Raw genomic sequence first — 24,390 nt, 5'->3', positions numbered from 1 at the left:
ATATAATATATATATATATATGTATATATATATAGATCGGTTTTTGGTCAGGTGATTAAGATGCTTTGGCACCACGCAGTCTCTTAAATCCCAGCGTGCTACTGTTGATTTAGGCAGTGAACCATGTTCTTGTAAGTTAGTTAACTGTGGTGGGTCGCAACCAGGACGAAGCAGGATTTGGGTGATAACTGTACCTTATTCGTCTCCTCTCAAAGGAGTCGAACATACTGATAGAGAGAGTACGATTTCAGATGCTTATAATTATATTTAAATTATTTTACAATTTTAGGTTTCTTTCATTGAAGGCTTAGTAACACATCCTTTCAATAAGTATTACATACATTATATATATATATATATATATATATATATATATATATATATATATATATAATAATTTATAAGTTTAATTCATTCTAATTCTAAATCTTATTTAAAGCTATTATACTATGTTCGCCTATTGCCTTCGTACTGTAATAAAAGGTAGCTGTTAATTTTCTGTATATAGGTAAAAATGATCCTATCACTTTATGAGGTAAAGATGCGTAAGAAACTTTCAAAACGCCAATATAAAGTTGTTCTTGTCGTTTGTTAATGTTCACGAGAGGGAAATAGAAGCAATAAATTTGGGAAAGTAACGTAAATTTCCTGGTGTTCCTCGTTGCTATCTTCCTCCTACATTCCCGTCGTTTATAATAAACAAAGAAAAATATGGATCCCATTACTTACTGCTCTGACTTTGAAAATGTTTTCTTTTTCACCTTATTTAACTCGAAACATTTATTATTCCCACCGAATTTATTCCACGTCACGGCTGTTCTTATCAGTAATAATTAGATTTTATATTGTTTTTTATCAAGGTCCCTGCCACTTCGCTTGTCCCACTATCAATGCTTATGGAATTTGATATTTTCCATATTTCTAATTTATTTATTATAATAAAGTTTCATTTTCATATTTCCGTCTCTGTATTTGATAATAGAAATTGAGGAAACATTACACGATCATTTGGCTGTCATATTAATTTCAAGAAAGTAAACAAATGAAAGTAAAAATGTGCTTGTATATGTAGAGTAAGAGGAGTGGAAAGGAAAATGTGGAGATAAGAATCAGAAATGTTAAAAAGGTTAGCGATGTTGAAAGGCAGATCTGACTACCATGAGACGGTCTGCTATTATAGAGGTCGACATTTTGGTCATAAGATTGTATATATGGTTCGGACGTATTCTGACAAAGAAAAGATTAAAGACTTGAAAGTGAAAGAGGTATTGATACAGAGGGGGCTTAGCAATCAGAAAAAAAGAGGATGAGCAAGGTAGATGTTAACAGCACTGCGAGGTGTGCATAGGTAGTTTGATCCACTGTTGATGAGCTTGTTCTGAGGGAATATGAATCGGCTAATATTGTAGAGGTTTTCTTCGCGCTGGTCTCCTACTTGCTTCACTATTCGACGGACGAACGTGACAACTACTTTTGTTATTATTATTATTATTATTATTATTATTATTATTATTATTATTATTATTATTATTATTATTATTATTATTGTTATTATTATATTATTATTATTCTGTTGAATAAAATGGCAGAATTCAGCGAATTAATCTTATATATTATCTTTTCTATTTTTCTCATTTCTCGTATTGGGAATAATGCTGAAAGTGGTATTTTATTTAGAACAGGATTTATTAGTAAAAAACTGGTATTATCAGTATACTGATGTTATTAGAATACTGGTGTATGGAAAGGCGTTCCTCAGGTCCAGGTCAAGCAGGATTCGTCGTCGGTTATGGAATGATACCAACACCGACGACGACTCCTGCATGACCTGACCTGAAGGAACGCCTTTCCATACACCAGTATTCTGATAAAACCAATTTTGACTAATAAATCTAAATAAAATATTTACATTTTCTATTTTGCTCTATTTCTCGTGGTGTTGCGAGCTCTTGAGTACGGTCAGAGCACCTCTCCGGCAGGTCGAGTTTTCATTGGTTCCCGGGAAATCAAATGACTCAACCGAATTTTACCATGCCCTTTGGTGCGTTGCTCGCCAGTCTAGCAACAACGAGAAAGCCGTCATCAGAAAGAAAGAGAAGACTCTTTATAAGATTAATAGTGCTGAAGCAGCAGTCATTTTTAACAAAACATTATTATTATTATTATTATTATTATTATTATTATTATATTATTATTATTATTATTATTAATTATTATTTATTGACCAAGAGCAATGGCTAAGCCAGAGAAGCGAGAAAATGAGGAAAAATAGAAAAGATAATATATAAGAATTAATTCGCTGAATTCTGCCATTTTATTCAACAGAATTTGTTTAAAAGCGGGTCTCCTTCCAAAATATTATTATCATTATTATTAAAAAATACTCATAGTAGCTTGATTCTTAAAAATGGAAGAACAAATCCACAATTATGTAATTGTACATATATTTAAAGACAAAGCTGCTCAGTTCCCTTTTCCAATTAGATTGAAATGAGGAAACGAACAGATTCCCGAAAGCTATGCTTACAGTTTTGTTTTTAAATAATGTACAGTACATAACTATAGATTTGTTCATTTTATTATTATTATTATATATTATTAGTATTATTATTCAATTATTATTCATTATTATTATTTATTAATTATTATTATTATTATTGACCAAGAGCCAATTGGCTTGACATATATGTGTGTATATATTTTGTGTGTATCTTTGTGCGTATTGACTAGATTTTTATTGAAGGGGGCCAGAAACAGTACGGAAGGCAGAATTTCTCTCTTTAGTAAGTGATACCTTGGACATATTTTAACATATTAACTCAGAACACTTTAGAAAAATTTACTAGTTAGGTATTGTGTACCTTATCTACTTTTTTTAATGTCAGTAAGCAGTAAACTTATATATATATATATATATATATATATCATATATATATATGATATATATATCTTATATAAAAAGAGGGATGTATTAATAATATATTCAGGATACCGTTGTAAGGTGATGTGCTGTGATATTTCTTAGAATGTAGGGGTCATCACTTTAACTTCCCATGGAGAGACACTGTGGTCCAAGTGACAAGACATCTCAGCTTAGGAAATGCTGATGCATCTTTTTGGGTGGCGTGATGTCAAAGTTGCTGTTTGAGCAGATCAGTGCCATGTCCTGTCGCTAGGGCACTTGATACAGAGGCGACAGAGCCAAGATGGCTTCTGCCAAAGTAGTTTTTATAAAGTGTTTGTGAATACTGTGTTGAATGGGTAAGCATACTTATTATTTGGCCAAAAGTGTGGCTTGTCTGTATTTTGGATATTTATTTCAAAGATGTTATATTTCCTTTGACCTTTTGATTTGATTTATGATCTTTGCTTATCGATATGTTCTCTTGTCCTTTTATAGGCGATTCTGAGACAAAGGGGAATTGAATAGTGTGACTTAATTGATATGGGCGCTTAACTAATGTTGCGTGGTGTTACTATGGAGACTGTATTATGACTTGCCCAGTTTTATGACTAAAATAATGTGGGTTATTGTAGGAGAAATATGGAGTGGGTTGTCCGAGTTCAACATTTCATTTAATCATTCTGTTAAGAACCTGAGTTTATTTAGCTAATACTTTGCTCTTAAATAAATCTATTTTTGTAAGTTCATGAGTCTGATTTAATGGCCTTAGGTAATGGAGAGGGGGGGGGGTGTGTTGTGGAGAGAGAGAGAGAGAGAGAGAGAGATGGATGGAGAGAGAGAGAGAGAGAGAGAGAGAGAGAGAGAGAGAGAGAGAGAGAGAGAGAGAGGAGTTGTTGCCAGTGCCTTAGACGCACGACTATTGTTACCTTTTAAAATAGAAATACTGAGATTAGAATCTACGTTTAAATATGTATATATATGTATATATATATATATATATATATAATATATATATATATATATATGTATATATATTATGATTAGGTATATATGTATTTATGGATTTCTTTCTCATTTATTTCTGAGCATTGGAAAGGCAGACCAAACATTGATATTCTTTGGCGTAGAAATTAGACTTTATCTCAAGTTTTATTTGAATCTTTGTAGTTGATTCTTTCCCTAGATTTTTCATTGGACACGAATCCTCCCTCGCAGGAGCCATGAAATTGTGATTTACACAAGTGCACACTATGAATTATCGGATAATTTTGTCTAGATTTCGTGTTTTGAATAAAGGTGATATTCGTTTAAAATAATGCAGCATGTTTTTGACTTGGTAGTGAATTAGTTATTTTGTTATTGCCTGACTGTTGTGGATCATAACCTGTAGGTATGGAGAAAGGAGAGAGGAAATATCCAATAAGCGTGAATGATGGTTAATCTTATATTTAACTTTATAGTTTCATCCATCATTGACAAATTTAGAATCTAGACGAAGTGATCTTTACCCAATATGTTGAAACCACTTTCTCTCTCTCTCTCTCTCTCTCTCTCTCTCTCTCTCTCTCTCTCTCTCTCTCTCTCTCTCAAGAAGAATCTGTTGAAATGCAATGTCCTTCATCGACGCCATCCGTCGTGCTTACTTTGTACCGAATCCTTTATAACTAATGATGCTTATTTTAGGCGCTTATTCTTAGGTTGTGTGAGGGTTAAAAAGTCTTCTGACCGTTTTTTAATGTCTGTGTTTGAGCGTTCACAGGTGTATAATTGTTATAGTCTTCAGCAAAGTTGAAGGAGAACGCTTTTTAACCAGTACATCAGGAGCCATGCAAATCGTTAATTGGTCGACGGTGAATTCTAGTACTTTGACAGTTAAACTCTACACATGCTTATTTACATATTGGAATTAGGTAAACACGATGCCGTGAAATTCCATATTCAGGATGAAGATCAAGAGTACACGTTGGTTACCTTTTGTGTGTGTGTGTGTGTGTGGGGGGGGGGGGGTATGGCTTTCTTGGAATGGAAATGTATCGGAAATGGTTGGTCATGTTTGATCTAAATAAATTTTAGAGAGAGAGTAAGAGAGAATTTCTTTCGTGATCATTCTCAAGGGAGTACTATAATTGAATTTTTTGCCTTTTTTTTGCTACACAGCAGTGGATCAATTTGTCTCCTGTTTCCGTTTCTCGCCTAGAATTAAAAATGGCAAGTTTTCTTTTTTCATCTTTTTTGTGCGCATTGTAGACTGGGATTCTTCGTCATGGCCCTGCGAACCCCATCATCATTTCATCTGGTGCAAGAGTATTCTCCTGTAATTCAAGTCATTGTTAAGGGATTATGTCGGCGCAGAAGGGGAAAGGGTTTGCTGTAGCCTTTAATACGACATCCTCAAATGGCGGATTAAATGATATCCCTGTGTGGCGGGCTTAATGCATAATGTACGATTATTCCGAATTCCTAAATAGACGTTTTACTTTGCCTGGAACGTGCAATTTTCACATCTACGCTAGTCAATGATAGGTCATAGTTATCTCTCTCTCTCTCTCTCTCTCTCTCTCTCTCTCTCTCTCTCTCTCTCTCTCTTATCCTCATGGGATGTGGCGAGGTCTTCCAGATTCTCAACGGAGGAAAGTCTCAGAAGTCCGTACTCTCATATGTGGGTTGGATTTGTATCAATGAAATGTCCTATTATATATTTCTCTGATGCGCCGTTGCCCGTCCATTGGGTGTGCTCTTAAAGAAACCACCGAAGTTTTTGAGGATTGCACCATGGGTGTTGCATGCAGGTATGTGCACTAATATATTTTTCTCTCTCCATGTAGGTATCAATTTTGTTTCTGAACTTGATTCCGAGAGTGCAAAATACCCTTGAATAATTGCGAGGTTTTAGTTAATGCATAATGAGTAACCTTTAATCTCCCCAAAGGACTAGACGGACGTTCCCTTGTTTCAGATAAATTTGAATATAACCAGACCACTTTTTCTTGTATGATTCATACACACTAATGGTCTCGGAACAGGTAATTGTAGCGATGTATGTTGTTAGATTTGCTCCGCTTAATTTGGAGAGCAGAAAAGACCTTGCATATCGTAAAAGGATGCAGACCCGAAGGTATTAAAACCTCAGCTTATTTAAGAATTGGGAAGGTTTCCGAGCTAGCGGAAATTGTCTTAAAATTTAATAGAATATTGATAAGTTGAAGGTACCGTTGGCAGGTCAGTGGCATCTAGGTATGCCCTAAAATTCCAGTCATTGTGTTGCTACGTACCCAATATTCAAGATTACGTTAGAGTACCAAAGAAAACGGGTAAAACTGGTAAGTCGTTATTTCTATGGTTAAAGATAGTACTGAAGAGATTATTACAAAAACTGTTGTCATTGGCACATATATTCTAATTCTGGATGTATATTTCTATGAATATACAATATTAAAAAGGTTTTCGAGGCATTTGCGACAGTTGGTGTTTTCCGACTGATGAGGTTAGGTTATCCACGAAGCTTACCACCTATTTCCTCCCTTTTGAACCGCTCTACGTCAAAAGTCACCGTAGTATTCATAACATAGGTCATCCCTTTGAACTGGATACTTTTATATTATTGGTTTCCTTAACATTTGCTATCGATCTGTTTTAAACTTTTGCCAGAATAACAAACCTCCTTTACTAAATTATGGAAATATGAATGAATGAAAATGGAGTTTTAGTGTTACATACTATAGTCAGTGTCAGCTTAACTGGCATCGGAATCTTGTCTTCGTTAACTTCATTAACAATTTGTCACAGCGTCTCAGTAGCGTGGTCGGCACGGTGTTGGCTTGTCACCTCACTAGTTTGTATTTTACGAACATGATAAACATGTCTCATAGTGACGTCTGCAGGAAGTAGCTCACGGACAACAATATGAAAGAGCAGAAATGTTTATTGATATTTACTAAAATGAATGAGTTTATTTCTCTCCAGAACAATGGACACCACATTATAGAAGCACCTGTACCCCTTTGAGAAGAATTACTTTATGCTGAAGTGTAAGATATATTTGATTATTATGATTTTATAGATCAAATGAATGACATCAATCAGCAAAATCATAATCCGGAAATTGGGGTGGTAAAAGAGAGAGAGAGAGAGAGAGAGAGAGAGAGAGAGAGAGAGGAGAGAGAGAGAGAGAGAGAGAGAGAGTATTGGCTACTGGCTGCTGAAAATTTGTCTAAATTTGTTCTCATAAACTCACTTTTATATTAAAGGCTTTCCTTAACATTTACTAATGATTATTATTATTTTGTTTTTTTGCCAGAATAAATAAGTCGTGGTGTTGCATACTAGAGTTGATCTGTCATCAGAAGATTGTCTTCATTAACAATTTGTCATCGCAATGCTGATCATGATATCGTCTGATGATTGGCTTATTCCTTTTTATTCAAATTTAAACAAAAAAGACTTGGAATTCCTACCAAAGCACTTATTTTATGGAAGACACGAGATGCCACACTAATTGTAAGAATACGCACATTTTATGAGTAATGCATTATTTTGAGTTACTGCAGATATACGAGGCGATAATGCAATGAAGTGCTGGGAAACGTGTTCGAACACGCAGGAGGAGTAGGCGGGCCGCGGAGATTATCTAACCTGACTTTCGGATTTAGAGCTTCGGCTGAAATTGAACTGCTATTATTTATCCTATACCTCACTGTGCCAGTCTGGAATTATCTGATGTAAAATTTCTTGGTTTTTTAAAAAATAAACCATATATATTACGGAAGCATCCTTTAAAATGTAAAATTTTTGTAAGTATGCCAGATGACTACTACATTGCTTAGGTATGCTATGATTTCATAGAAAGTATTCATTCTATTCATACAACCAGTGGCTAAAATACATGATTCAGTTACGTTTTTTATTCGCAAGTTTTCTTTCATTGATAAAAGTCATCAAGTCATGAATAAAGAAAAAAAATACATGATTCTCTCACAAAAATGTTTTTAGTCCAAAATCTATTGCTTATATGAAATGATGTAGAAATCCCGCGATAACAATAAAACGGGTAAGACCTGGTGCACATGGGCTGGCTAATGAGTATTTTAGCATTCTTCAGTAGCGCCTTAAAATTCTGGCGGGAGAACATTAAAGAGAAAAAACTGGCTATTAACAATGACGGTCTGTATTATGTGGATGTATTTAATATTGCAAGAAGATTGATTTAAAATGAAAAATGATGTATTATCAATGTGCTTGCTTATCTTGCATGAGCGATTGAAGCTAAGCATTCAAAATGCCTTCCCGGTGACTCTGAAAGAAACGCCTTATTTCTGATGGTTTTTAAAGCAAGTTTCTGCCTTTTCTCACATTCAGCAGTTTACTGACTACTAACCCCGAAAGCTTTATGACATCGTCAGGCTGTAACTACAAGTACCGGTCTATTCTTTTGTTGACACTGGTAGGCATTTTAATTGGGGAAGGCTGGTGTGAGGTAAAATCAGCTTAGGCCTACGTGCAAGGATGCATTCCTTTTCTCTGTTACTAAATGCAGCAAAAGCGTAACATCACTGAAAAAATATTTGTAAATATTCAAATAAGGGAAATAAAGAAATCCACTACCTGAGGGTCATTTAGTGATGTTTTTTCTACTGGGGCCGATTTTACCTCGAACCAGTTAACAATAATGAAGGACACATAACAAGTGAAAAGGAAAAGCTCAACATATTCGAAAATCTTACGCACTTTTCGATGAGCATTAACGTATAAAAATATAGGATATATTATTTAATGTTTCTATTTTTATATTAAATATGTAAGTACTGAAATTCGTCAGTTGATCAATAGCTGGAAAAAACCAGTCTCGGCCTAGTCCTGTAATGCGATGCTTCAAAACAGTTAGATTGCCTTATTTCTCTCTCTCCCTTCCCATTCGTGTGTTATTCTCTCTCTCTCTCTCTCTCTCTCTCTCTCTCTCTCTCTCTCTGAGTGTGTGTGTGACGTTTGATTCTCTTGGAAAAAACAAGTCTAGGCCTAGTCTTGTGATACGATGGATGCTTCAAGAGTGATAGATCTCCTTTATTTCTCTCTCTCTCTCTCTCTCTCTCTCTCTCTCTCTCTCTCTCTCTCTGCATTCCTTTTCTCTCTCTGGTATCTCTCATAAGCATTTGAGTGTTATTCTCTCTTGTGCACTTCCTCTATCATTTTTCTCTCATCCTCAATATACTGGCAGTGTTGCCATGACCAGATGTCAATGAATATTAATTTTTCGGTGACAGATGAGTTGAAACAGAGCAAAGTAAATATATGCACGGCACTACATTGCATTACGTCTTACCTATATCTCCATGGCTTTCACAGTCTTCATTGTCGTCTGATTGACAAGGAAAGTAGAATGTGTAATGCAACTTGTTGTTTTGAATGTCTGAAAATACAAGTGCGTTTTAAAAATGATATTCTCCCTGTACATTTTTTTTCGAATGTTATCTATAATAATAAAGTGTGAGTGGATCTTGATTCTCCTCCCCTGGATGACATTAGGGAAGACATAACAGCCACCCATCCCCTGCAAACCGGTTTGTCCCCCAAGGTTAGGGCCGGGGTAGATAGGGAACGGAAGTGCAGAGGAGACATCCACCCTCCTGCAAAACTGTTTGGTGGGGTAGGTAGGTGATCGGTAGGGGTAGGGGAGTCAGCAGCGCCGGGTTCCAGCGTGCGTAGCGAACGCTAAATCTCGTTTATGAATAATTGACTAGAGACTATGGAAACTGAGCACTATGGAAACTGAGTGCTCTGCATCCTTTAAGCAAATTGGCACGGAATTTTGAGCTTGGCGTTATCACATTTAAGGGCCACCGGTGAATGAAGAAAAAAATAAGTGAGGAGTAATGAATCATACTTGTGAAATTGACAGGAACCCAGAGAGTAGCTCACGTATTTAGAATATTAAATTGAGTCCTCATAGCTGTACAAAATAGGTTAAATTTCCAAGCCTAGGACCACAAAGGATTACAGTAGCTTTTCCAGGAGTTACGACGTAGAGAAAACCGGGGAATAAAATAAGATCCGTTGTACTTGAGGTCGGGGAGAAAGAGTGGCTTCTGTATTAATGATTAACTTTAGTAAAAATGACCTTTTCCCCCATGGAATCATTAGTAATATATATTTTTTAATTATTTCTACAAGGAAATGCTTAATAAAACATTGTAAATCTAATACTACAGGCACAGTTGCAATATACACTTCTTTTTTTATTTAATTATATCATTTGTAAAATTGTTGGGTTTTGTATTATATTGTTTTTGTTCATTAAAATGCTCTTATTTGAGTAAAGACGTAAGCGTATTTTAAAGTAAATTTGCTGAAGGATGGAGGGTGTTACTGAAAGGGGCAATCAGAAATGAAGAATAAGTATTCTGGTAACATGAACTTCCCTGTCTCAAACAGTTACCAGCTTTCTGTTGCATATCGTCGGCTAGTATGCTTATGGGCAGTATATATATATATAGTATATATATATATATATATATATATATATATATATATATATATATATATATATATATATATATAATATATATTAAGATATATACACACACAAGATCTTGTTTTCATTAGTGTAGAAGTAAAATGTTGTGGAATTTAAATTTTCCTTTGGTTGAGAATTTTTTTCAGTTTTTTCATTCATTTTTGCAACCGAAAGTAATCGTTTATATTAATTATTCATTTACCGTTAGCCAAACGTGCTGTGTTATTTCCGCTGTTTCATAGGGTCCACATTCTTATTTTGGGTCAGTGCAAAACCTATAGATTGTCGTTCTGTCTTCCTGACAAGTCTAATTCCGTTCTTTCTCTCTCTCTTTTTTTCCACTCTGCTTACATAATCGTTCTCTCTCCTCCTTCCTGTTTCTCTGCCTCCTCTCCCCACCAGCAACTAATTCTCCCTCACTTCTGAGACCACTACGACCTCCGGCAGTAGTATAATACCCTATAATGATACCTCTACCGCCTATATAATCTGGGGCTTCCCTGGAAACGTTTGATAATGAAGGCCTACCGACGACACCTCCACCGCCTTTTGCCTCCGCCGCTCTTGGCTCCGCTGCCAATGCTGCCGCCCTGGCTGGAGCTTCCCAGAGTCCAGATGGTCCCGTGGAGGGCAAAGGCGGAGGCGGTACGGAGGCTGTAAAGGAGGCGGTGTTATTGGCGGCCACTTCAAAGGAAGATTCTAGAGGCCGGGGGAAATGTGATGGCCATGGCGCCCGGAGGCTTCGTCAGTTCCTGCTGTTGCTCCTCTTTTTATTATCCGCAGGAGAGAGTGACCAAATGCTGAAAGAGAATTAGAACTCTGATTGACTTCCACCTTTGCAAGGGTGGTGCCGGCCGTCCTCTACCGATGTTTGTACGGACATTTGCAAGATGTACTATGTTGCGTATTTGCGATCCTGAAATAGTGCAGGAGCCAATTCATAAATGTTCTTGAGCGAAAAAGTAATAAATGCAGTCTTCTTAATAATCCAATTTATTTTTACAACAGTTTTCACGTAGCCCATAGTTTACATTTAATTTTCTTTTTTCATTAATATTTTCCATCTATCTTGAAAAATTATCAGTTAATGAGCAACAGTCACCATTTGTTTGTCTCTTTAGCTATTTTATTAGCAAGGTACTGATGGCTGATAATGGCCACATCATGGTATTTTGCAAGAATTTCATCTCTTGACGGCATGAAGAAATTTATTGAATGTTTGCGTCCCTGGCGTTATCACGTGTTGATGGGCCATTGTCGAAGATAACGTGACTTGCTTCTCATGAAGACTTGAAAGACAAATATGAAATTGAAATTTCTCCTATCTCTTGGCACCGAAAGATCCTGCTTTTAAAACTGGTTTTGTCCTTGCGTGATATGAGCATTATTATTATTTGTAATAATTATTTTGCTTTATGATATTGTCTTCGTTGCTTGTTCAACTCGTTAATTCACGTCACCAAGGTATATTCATTAGTTGTGTCTCATTGATTCCCATGGTAGGTTTACACAAATTTATGATGAATTTATAATATATTTAAAGATCTAGTTGTTATCCCTTTCAGTAGCTAACCTTGCCTCGAAGAGGGTTATTGTCGTCATTGCACCTCGCGTGGTGTACTGTAGACATTACTAAATGGTCTTTCCAAAGTACCTTCGACCCATACCTGCAACCACTTTCATCACTTTTCTGTACCTCCATTCATATTCTCTTTCTTTCATCTGACTTTCCACCCTCTCCAACAATTGTTTCGTATTGCAACTGCGAGATTTTCCTCCTGTTGCACCTCTCAAACCTTCCTACTGTCAGTTTTCCTTTCAGGGCTTAGCCTTTGGCCTACATTCTATATTCTTTTGTATAATATAGATAATATACTTATATGTTTATATATATGTAATATATATATATATATATTATATATATATATATATATATATATATATATATATATGTGTGTGTGTGTGTGTGTGTGTGTGTGTGTGTGTGTGTTTTATGTATATAAGAAAGATATAAGAAGCGCCTTGGCACTTGTGACCTCATGCCTAGAAAGATTGCTGTAAACTGAAAGGTGGTAAGTTACATCTGCTACTCAACACCCACCCCCCCCCTCCCCGAACGAAATGACAAAATTGCTATTGTGTATATATATATATATATATATTATATATATCTATATTATTATAATATATATATATATATATATATAATATATCTATATGTATCTATATCTACATATACACATACAAATATATATATATATATATATATATATATATATATATAATATATAGAATATAGTATATATATACATAAATATATTTATATATAAGTATATATATATTTATATGTATGTATTATATATATTATATATAATATCTATATATATATATATATAGTATATAAGTTATATGATATATATATTATATATATATATGTATGTATGTGTATATATATATATATATATATATATATATATATATATATATATATATATATGTATATATACACACACACAAATATTGTCTCGTGTATATTTGTATAAACATTACTCGTTGGCTGTAAGGAATACAACATAATTACATTTTCCATAATTTAGCTCTTTGAAATCACCACTCGCAAAGGTATCCAAAATAAACATCCAGAAGAAGAAGTACAAAAATGTTAAATGTTAATTATTTTTTGTGACGAATTGGAAATTGTTCTGGTAATTATCTTCGCCGCAATTGTTTTATGCTGAGAGATGTGTAATTATCTTATTATTGTGGGAAACTTTAAATGGTGTTCCGAAAATGTTATAGCAGTTATTAAGTTTTCAATTAGATAGTCGTACTAAGTAGAGTTATCGGCTGATTTGCATGACGAAAAACACCTGCGCCTCATTTGTTTAAGTGATATGCCGGTAAATACCGTTTGATTATGTGCGCTAATTGAACCTCTGGGTCCTGCTGGTGTTGCTGCCGATGGAGAACGGTTTTTCTTTGCATCATGTGAGTACTGGGTCTTTCATTACATACTATATGATTATTTGTTTATACTGAGTTCTAGATAAATCATATTTTATCAGCTGTATGTTTATTTTCATAACAGATTAAAAGGTTTTGTGAGGTTAGGATAAGACGAGAGAGTAATGTCATCCTAACCGTAAGCTAATCGATTAATTGTGTGGGATTGCTGTGATACAGCTCAAATATAAACGCGTACACACATACAAGTGGAAGCAGACACATAAACATATAATAAATGTAATATATATATATATATATATATATATATATATATATATATATATATATATTCCTCGTGATGCATTCTGGTGCTTATAGTTAATTTCCTATATAACTTTGCTGTTTTTAAATAAAATTAAACGTTTCAGGAGAAACTTATAGTATGTACTAGTAGACATACGAAATGGTCACGTACGCATATCTGAGATATATATATATTATATATATATATGTGTATAAATATATATATATATATATTTATATTATATTATATATATATAATAATATTATATACATATATATATATATATATATATATATATAATATATGAATAACATTTACTGTAATACAACAGTATAAAATGAAGATAAAAGGCCCATACAACACTATTTGAAAGTTGCAACCATATATTTCGAGCACTTCCATCTGTGCTTCTTACTATAAGTATGTGCTCGACAATATCATCGTATATGTATATACTATATATCTAAAAGTGAACCATATTGCCAGTATTGATGCCCTCCATAGCATACACTGATGTTGTTTTGACTGATGGAGATAGTTCCCTGGGCGAAACAGAAAGAAAATTGCCCTTCAGAAAGCTTTATAAGAGCCATGATAGTTTCAAGCATATTTAAAGAATAAGTTCGTTAATCAAAGACATATTGATATGAAAATTGTAATACTAGATCTTTAAAAATAAAGGTTTGAACGAGTGTTTGAAAAAGAGTACATATTTACACGAAATATCAAATATAATATATAATATAAAAGAACAATTAGCTAGATAATAACCACGGTGTCGACCTTCGTTATGATTGTAATATTTTGGTTAAGCCCTTGGTGTTTTTTATCATTTGATAAGCGGGTGGAAGATTGGTCAGACCAGGCTAGATAACGACAATATATGGTTGCAACGATCAAATTGCGTAATCATCGGTGAATTAAAAATATCAGGGTAGGGATAACAATGATCGCCTGAATCCATTGACAGATGAGATTACATCACCATTGTTATACGGACAATGGGCTTCACGTGATGGTGAGTGTTCTTCCAAAAGTCAGTTTGTAGGGCAGATGGGTGAGGCCTTATGAATTGCTCTAAGTCTTTCGGAACTTGAAAGAAAAGATGGAATCTTTAGAACGAGGAAGAATCTTGGGATTATTAGCTGTTGAAGTCATTCTGTAGTGAACTTCACATCAGTATAATGGAATATCTTTTAGGTATCTTTCAAAAATGTTTCGTTTTGAGAATCTTTCGATTAATCCTGTCGAATGTTGTGGATTGCTTTGTATATGGAGGAGGGCAATGGGCTAGCCTAACCTTATTCCAAAATCGTACCACGTTTTCTTGATGAATTTAATGAAAATTTCTTAAAGTACTTAATATGCAAACCAAAGAAATTGTATATATTTATGCTCTGGTGATTTTGTCAGTTTTATGAAATAAAAAAGAACGAAGTGGGGATATGATATATTCATCATTTTGAAGTTTGTGTTTCACGATACAGTTAAGGTTTTTCACGGGCAAGTGAAGCCGCTGACCAGCAAGATAATTGTTGCCAAGGTTTCTTTCTTTATAATTGCATGTTTTTATGCTGCTCAGGTTTGAGAGGCTCTAAAGGAATCGCTCTAACGAATAGAAAAACTAGAAAGGCACAACGAAATTCTTCTGCTTTAACCGTAGATCCCTTATTCGCTAATAAATGGCAATGTCGGCTTTTGCTTTTAGATTTAATGTAATTATTTCTTATTTAAAAGCCGCCTCAGTACATGACCATTCAATTCTCATTAGTGCACATATTGTTTTATTTGATGAATAGTATATAGCTAGTTTCACATTTTCTTTATTGGGAAAGCATGTATAAAGTTAAGTTTTAGTTGGCTTAGTACGTAATAGTATCATAAAAGTTGCTTAAACTAATGAATTAATCTATAGTTACCACTATAACTAACTTTATTACTTAGTTATAGTTATAAATATTCTTGACATAAGCAGTGAGTATTGTTAAAATTAAGATTTTATTTATTTGTGTATTTATTGATTATCGGAAAATGCTTCCCAGACAATCGCTTTAATGGGATGCCAAATAGATATGACAAGGAAGACATTGGCAAAGGTAAAAGTTAGCGTAATATTGAATATGTTTAAATCAATATTTCGTTTAAAAACATATCGGAATCAAGAGATCGAATTTTATTCAAGAGATCGAATTTTATATTTTTTTCATTATAGGCAACTCAAAGGAATTTCGATTGGGCTTATTGTTTTATAATTTGTATAAAATTGTTTATTGTGTACGTGTGTGGGAACCATTCACTCACAGTAGCTAATCTCGATTCTGTTAATTTTCTGTTTAGTGCTTAGATATTACAAATTGTACTTGACTTCCTGGGGTTTATAAATTGTTCCCTATGACTCCTCAAATTCAGTAGCGGCGATTTACAAACCGTTACTGTTATCTCAAGCAATATTGTGCACGTATGTTTGTGTGTGTTTACAAAATTAGTTTAGGCGATTTTTTATACAAATTTTGTTCCGTTTATACATACAATTTCTATTGTTAACCGAATAGGCAGTAATTTTACAGTATAAACAAACAATTATTGATTTAAAGGCGGATAAAAGTCTTGAAACGTGTGGACGATGAGCGTTATTATTTCATTCCAATTCCTGGATCTTATTCTTGACATTTGGCGACGAAAATATTTTAAAGAAAGCGTTTCCCTTCTGGCAAATATTTTTCGATGTTTCATAGTTGGTTTATGGCTTTAAGATCGGTAATAAATGTAAGATAAGTTACGAAATTGAGATTTTTTTCTGACTAGAATATGCTAATACAGTAAAGAAGCTAGAAGCTGAACTGACCGTATTTAGCGCAAGAAACCCATTCCATTATCAGTTGTCATTTGTAATGCTATTCTTAAAGTAAAGTCTAAATATGAAATTCTTACTTTCAAGTCCCCCGCGGCCAATGAAGAATAAGAAATAGATAAATGTGTAAAAGGGCCCTTCCTGTGGTCGCATTTGAGGGGTTTTCTATTCACTGAGAATTATGAGAGGTAAGGAAACTATTTAGTCTAAGATCTCATTTCTCTTTCGACAGCTAAAGCATACCTGCAATCTAACAAAAGAGTGAGGTTGTGTTGGAAGGAGACGATAGCTTCATGTAATTTATCGTTGATTAAGGCTTTGGAGAGGTATATAATCTTAGCCCATATCTCAGGTGAACACCCTTAAAATGCCCTTTTTTATGCGTCCCCTGTAATTACGATAATCGGAGACATATTATCCCCATATTCAAGTTGCCATATGTCTTTGTCTTTTATAAACACACATACACATACACACTCCCCCGGCAACTTTAAACAGGAGACTCTCTCCATGTAGATTTAGTTTTATCCAGCGGGCAGTCGTCTTTTACCTGACTGTGCGTAGTATTGGTAGCCTTGCTTAACTAATTAGAAAGATAGCTCTGAGTTACCGTATTACGTCCATAATTTAGGGCTTATCCAGCACATGAAATTAAATGGAAGAAATGGTGAGGATTATTATTGCTAATGCACTCAGTCCGTCCAAAATTACAGTAATATAAGGGAGGGCCATGATGCCAAATCCCGACCCTATGGACGATACGCAGTGGTATGAATCTTTGACCGCGGTGTCCTAATTAATTATATAAGCTGTTTGCCTTGTTTACAGGGGGGTACAGAGCAAAACACAAGACTAGTCAGTATCACATTCGTACAGTAACTGCAGGCTCGTGCATGAACTTCTTATGCACAAGTTTTTCATATGAGCCGGTACATACACCAACAATTAAGGTCAAGTTGAAGCCCCGACTTTTCCATTCACTTTCCTTTTTTTCTGCATATTTATGTTTCGTTGACACTAAGACCTCTTCCTTGTCTTATGTCTAACACTCCCCAGGTCTTGCATTCCTCTTTTTCATCCTAATACCTATACATTTGTACTCTTAAAAAACTCAATCCTCTAGTTCCTAACCATCTTAAAACACGCTGATCCATTCCTTCGCTGGGCTAAACATTTTTTATCACCTCTACACATACCCACTTTTCTCAGTTTTCAGTTCTTCGTATACTCCATATGCCATGCAAACGATCAGTCATGTTTTGCTTCCATTTTTATATATGAACGCTTTACATTCATGAGTGAGGGTTGATTAGGCAATCTACCCATTCAATCTAACCTTTTGCAAACACCCTGCTTCACAAATTTTGCTACTCATTTAATCTCTCCTCTGCAATTTCCAGTTATCATTATAAGCGTATTCGTCCTCACGCAAGCAATTTCAAATTGTTTAACTAGTTTTTTTACAGTTTCTCTTCACTATCTTCAATCAGCACTGTATCACCTGCAGACTTCCTACATACCACTCTCCAAACTGTTCTTTTTCTGACATCTTGCATTCAACAAGAACAGCTGTGGAGATATGAAACACCTTTGTTTCATATCCGCTTCCTGACTAAACGAGTCACTTAGATCAAACGCATCCTTCACGTTTGCTAGATTTTATATTAAAAGAATTTTTAGACACATGAAGAAAATGATCCACAGTGCCGTGTTTCCTCAAGTCTTTTCTCACTGCATCTCTTATTAGTTTTGCTATGAGCGTCTTCTACGCCCTTGTGTGCATTTTTCCCACAAAGTTCCCACATAATATTTTTAACCAACAGGTGATCCACATAAGCTACTACAAAGTCTCCCTTTAAGCAGCTTTACTTTCTCATTCAAAATGTTTCCATACACCTCCTTCTCTTAAATAACCTTTTTTGTCGTGCAGATTTTTCTCCCGCTTTAAAGCACATGCCCACTAATTTCCTCTTCCACCCACTTACACTTTTCATTCCCTTGCTCTACGCGATACTGGAATTTCAGATAGTCCTCATATGCTCCTGCTTCTGTAAGTTCCACCATAGCCATTTTTCGATCTTTTTAAAAAAAATTTTCTTGTATGCTATTCTCACTTTCTTATCAAAGGCATATATCTCAATTACATAAACAGCCATACCTCCTGCCCCTCCACTACTGTATATCGCTAACATAATAACATTTGCTTCAACTTATTAATTAATGATCAGGCATCTCCCCAGACATTCAGCTTTTCGCATTAGTTCCTTTAACATCCTTTTCCAAGTATTCTGTTCTAACTAATATTTAAAAACTCATTCCTTCACCACATTTATTGAATTGTACACACACCATTATATATATATATATATAATATAATATATAGTATATATATATATATATTACATATATATTTCTTGAAATACCTAAAGTCTCTTAACCACCCCCCCCCCCCTCTAAGGGAAAAAGTGTGTGCATTAGAGTGTATTATATACACAGGAGTGAGTGCATTCGTGGTTTTGTGTATGTTTTCACGTGCATATTTGCGCGTTTGCGCACTGGTAGGAGTAGGAAATAAGTGTTTTGGCAGAAGATGCGAATGATTCATGTGACTGTAACATATGACAGTACCCATATTTCCTATATAATATATAGTTGTGCACTTATGTAATGTACTTTAATTTTTGAATCCTGTAACTGTTTCCTCAGCAGTTTATGAAAACGAGCTGTGTATCTTACTACCGGTTCCACCTCCTTGCTAAAAGCGGCTGCCTGCTCAATAAATCTAAACTTCCATTAGGAATCGCGAAGTGAGGCTGGTCTCCTTTCCCTGTGAATTGGAAAGTGTTGTGCATTAGAAATACTAAGCACGTCTACCCTATTACTTTCAATTACTATTTTATGGTAATTGTAGGAAATCGGAATGGAACTACGCTACTTTTATGAAGTGTTTTATGATAGGAACTATTATCCATTCAGTTCAATGTTATTAGGAAGAATTAATCGTGCCTTACAAATTAGGTCTATAAAGATCTTTCGGCTCCGAATCATTCGCACGTAGAATTGGTTCAGAACTATTAAGCCGTGACCTGAGTTTTATAATTTGTGTATATGCGTATAACATGTTTGTGTGTGAGCGTGCGCGCTCGTTTTTACACGAATATTGGCAATACGTGAATTAGTACGCCGAACTGAGTGTACAAGCATCTGCTACCAAATACGGGTAGGATCCACAATCGAAAATTTTGGATTTGCTCTGGATGAGCCGCAGAAAAAGCTCTTAAATGCTTGGTAGATGGTCTTAGATAAAACTTGTAGACGGTGGCAAGGGTTATTTACCTTAGTCTTTTAGGATCTGTGCACCACACTGAAGTGGCTATCGTTTAGTTTATATATAGCTAATGAATCCTCCAAGGATTCTGCCACAAAAAATGGAGACAATTCAGATAGGGCCCTCAAGTCTGACGCACATAAATCTCCAAGTTTATAAATACTAAGGATAAATTTAAAATAGGGTATTGGTAAATAAGGAATCGAATTCAATGGAAAAAAAATGTATAGGTAGAAAAACAATTGTAGATAGATGGACAGCTCTTTATGAATCATTGTTTCCGGATAATGTGTGTATTTGTTTAGGCGAGGCAATGTGTTTATTGTCCAGGAAGCGCGCATTTAATTGGTAGAGGAGTAGGTACGATCTTAACACCAAATGTAGAAAACGCATTTGACTGACTAGTTAGCAGTGAACAGCAGATTACAGCTGTTGCGATTTAAATCAGCGTGAGCATTATAGTGTGCTGTGCTGTAGCAAATGAATTTTCTGAAGAAGTGAAGGATGGAAGGCATATAGAAAAGTTGTAGATGAAGTAGCAGAAAGATGTATGAGAATTGTTGCTGCTGATATGATTACAGAAGGTAGTAGGAACAATTAAGGTTTGGAGGTTGTAATGGGCAAGGAAGGCCTGGGAGAGATTGCACATGGGAAAGGGACGTAATTTGTTAGTTTTTGTGTCACAGATAAATGACATTCATATAGTACACTCTCCGGCATTAACACAAAGAGAGAGAGAGAGAGAGAGAGAGAGAGAGAGAGAGAGAGAGAGAGAGAGAGAGCGGATGTCGGCACTGATCATCACCGTCTATTACCTCACTTAAGTAGAAATTAAAAACGCCCAACAGAATGCCTGACAGAGTATTTATGTCACGCACTTAAGCTTAAGTTTTTATAAGGTGAACATCAAGAGGCTCCTGCAATAAAATTTCAAAATAGATTTGCAGATCTAGTCTCCATATCGAAGGAGGACCAACCACTAAAGACGGTTTTGACGTCAAGAATATAATCAGTCTGCTGAAAAGTACTGGGATATAGGATAACAAGACACAAATCTTGGATATCGAATGAGATAAATAAAGAAGAAGCAAAAACAGAAGATAGGCTACACGTAGACAGATTTCTTGGAGGAGATGAACGTCAAGTAAAACACGAAGTATTCAAGTCTAGAAAGTAATGTTAAGCGAAGGTTAAGATGAGAATATTTAAGCAAACTGTCTGACGATGCTAACATAACTAATTACGGATGAAAGTGGTTTTGTGGTAGCCCACAAAATTATTAGTGAAATATCTATGGTGAAAAGAACTGTCAAAATGAGAGGATGGTTGAACAATGACATCAGAAGAAGAAAGACAATGATGGGCTGATTTTTTTAAAGTTAATGAGCAAGAACTATGAAGGAGATAACTCGAATTGAGTCATAACCTAGAGCGTAAAAGGTCACCGAGCATTTTCAGTGATTAGGTCTAGAAGCATAATAACTTGGTCTCCATAATGATTAGTAAATACGACACTTCTGATAACCCCGTAGCCTGAAATAAGGAACCTCCGGTATGAGGAGCTCGCTTTTTAATTATCAGGAAGTAAAATGATGTAAGATATCAACAAAAGAAAAGATAAGTTTGCATGATTATTATTATTATTATTTGTTTATTTAATCGAGAGCATAAGGAAAAATTACCTCTCTTTAATAACAGACGCCACTGTTGCTGCTTTTCCTTTCTAAAACACGAGGTTGTTATGAGTGAGAGTGGGACACAACTATAGAATTAAGGGAGACAAATTAGGAATCCAAAATGTTTGTTTGTTTGTTTGCTTTTACGTTGCAAGGAACCAGTGGTTATTCAGCAACGGGACTAACGGCTTTACGTGACTTCCGAACCACGTCGAGAGTGAACTTCTATCACCAGAAATACACATCTCTCACTCCTCAATGGAATGGCCGAGAATCGAACCCGCGACCACCGAGGTGGGACGCTAACACCATACCAATTACGCCGCTGAGGCGCTGGAATCCAAAATGTAACAGAAGAGGAAAGAGTTTGCAGACCTTTTTTCTAAGGTAATTAGCCAGGGTATCGGGTTTGTTTGCTGAAATTTGATTGTACGCCAGTTACTCATTGCCATATTCATCACATTCTGGTACACATGTTTTATTAATAAAAAATGAAAATACGCAATGATGGAAGGACAATGTTGCCCAAGAAGTGAGTAATAGGTTGTTTTAATAGCAAGAACACTTTTGTCTACTGAATCTATGTAAATTCTTCGCGTTTATACAGAACTGATTAATAATGTGTTTGCATTATGTGATAAAAGATGCAAAAACACAGTGCAATATAGAAGGTTAAGAAATAACTCGATTATTTACATATAGACATGCACTCAAAGATATTCGAACTCACAACAGTCGCTCACTATTTGCATCAAGCATAAGAAAATAGAAAAAGAATGACATCACTTCATTTGTATTGAGGGAAGTTATATATAAAAACAAAAACTTCATCATTCCACTCTGTCTATTAAGAGCACTAATTGCCCTCCCAAATTCATCAAGCGAACCAGTTCTCTCTCACTTCCTCCCTCCCGCCTTCTTGCTTTGAGATTGTTGCGTTCGGTATCATTTTGTTTCCAGGTGTTTCTCTCATTTTTGCTCTTATTTCTTGCATTTTTAACCTTCGCTTAATTTACCCCCACATCCTTAGGAGATTAGATATCAACGACGTATCCATTTCCTTAGCGTTTCGAAACGAGCAGATTTAATTGTTGTATCATCAAAAGGCAATTCTACCCTTTTTTTTAACATTTATCTCTTAACGATCTCTTTAAGCCATAATTGCCGAAACTTAAAAGATTGCTATCTCCTGAAGAATGAATTGCAGTTCATGATATTTAAGGATGTAAATGTTATGCTTAAAGGGATTTCTGAGTATTTTTAAGAGTAATCCATTGCCAAAGGGATCCTGTTTGCGTTTGGTTGCACAGAAGTAATTATGCACATGCGTTTTTGGCTTGTTATCTTATCAGCGGGAAGTTACAGTAAAGTTTTGTTTTACATATATGTAATGGCGATCATATATGTGTATATATATATATATATATATTATATATATATATATATATATATATAATATATAATGTGTATAAAAAAAATTTAAATTTCGTATTTATGTAAGTGTTGGCAAAAATTCATTGTTATGATAACTATTGCAGAGTGTGCTTAAATATGAAAAAGGTAAACGCGTCCTGTAATGAAGGATGTTTAATGAGAAAGATGATAAAGTGCCGTTTGAAGTAAGTAAGCTGGAGTTCTTATTTTAAGCTACGAGTGAGGTTACGCCCTCAACAGGGTATAATTGCATAAATGTTTTGTAGGGCATGTTGGGGCCTGTGTTTTTACCCTAGTTCAAGTTGGGGGCGCCGAAGACCTTTGTGTTTTGTATGTTTTGAAATACTGAAACTCGCGAATGAAATTAAATTGCATAACTAATAAATTTGAGGTTTTAGTACAGAAGTGCTCCTTTTTTTCAACTTCTGTAACGAAATACCAACAATAAGAGCAATAACAATAATTCTGAGCATGGAAGCACAGTTTTTTCTTTCTTATATCCAAAACGATTGGAACATTGTATTGACTATAGAATTTTGTTCGTATGTACGTAATATTTTGAGTTTTACTTCCAGCTGTTTCATTGTTTCTTAATCGTATTTCTTGCAGTTATAGGAAACCACGGAAATTCATTTAGTCCAGCGTTCGGAAAAAAACAATAAGATAGAATAAAATAAAAATAAAAAATAAATAAAAAATAAGTATAAGTAAACCTTCATTGAACAATTTCCAAAGCTTCGCATGAGTAAGGAGTTGATAAATACGTAAGCATCTTATGTCACCTCCTTGAAAAATTTGTACAGAAATATTTCCCGTTGAAAGTTCTTTGAGTTTGCCTCGGCTGTAACTGTGAATGTTTTCTTCTTCTTTTTCTTGAATTCAACTTATATCAGTTTTAATAGCCACAAATCAATCAATTAATCCCCACCACCTCACCATCCGGTGGTGTAGATCATTTCTGTTTTGTTTTGTCTTATTCTAATGCTGATATTTGTGGAGACTGCCAATATCACAACAAAGTTATAATATTGGCTTGAGTACATTATATGATGCTTTTTCGTATGGTTAGCAGCGATGAAGAAAATGTGTTGATCATTGTAAAACGCTGCAACTTCAGCAAAAGTGGTCTTAGGTAAATGTTACTGGACCTTATGTAAAGGTCTGCCATGAGAATTAGTGAATGAAAGTATGATATAAAGTTAGACTACTGAGTTATAACATTTACGGATTAGAACGTCATAGAAATTGCTGGGAAACACTGATTTGTATCAACAACTTGCAACAAACGGCAGGAATTACAACTGACACAGTGGGCTTTTAGTCCATCAGATACATTTTTTTTTCTACTTTCACCCACCGCCCTATACCAGCTACAAATTACAGACCCTCCCTCCCTTTGACTCCCTAATAAATTTAGAAATGTGCCTTTAGTACGGATT

The sequence above is a fragment of the Macrobrachium nipponense genome, chromosome 1 (assembly GCF_015104395.2).
Source record: "Macrobrachium nipponense isolate FS-2020 chromosome 1, ASM1510439v2, whole genome shotgun sequence".
NCBI classification, from domain to species: Eukaryota; Metazoa; Arthropoda; class Malacostraca; order Decapoda; family Palaemonidae; genus Macrobrachium; species Macrobrachium nipponense.
This window is presented reverse-complemented; position numbering follows the sequence as displayed.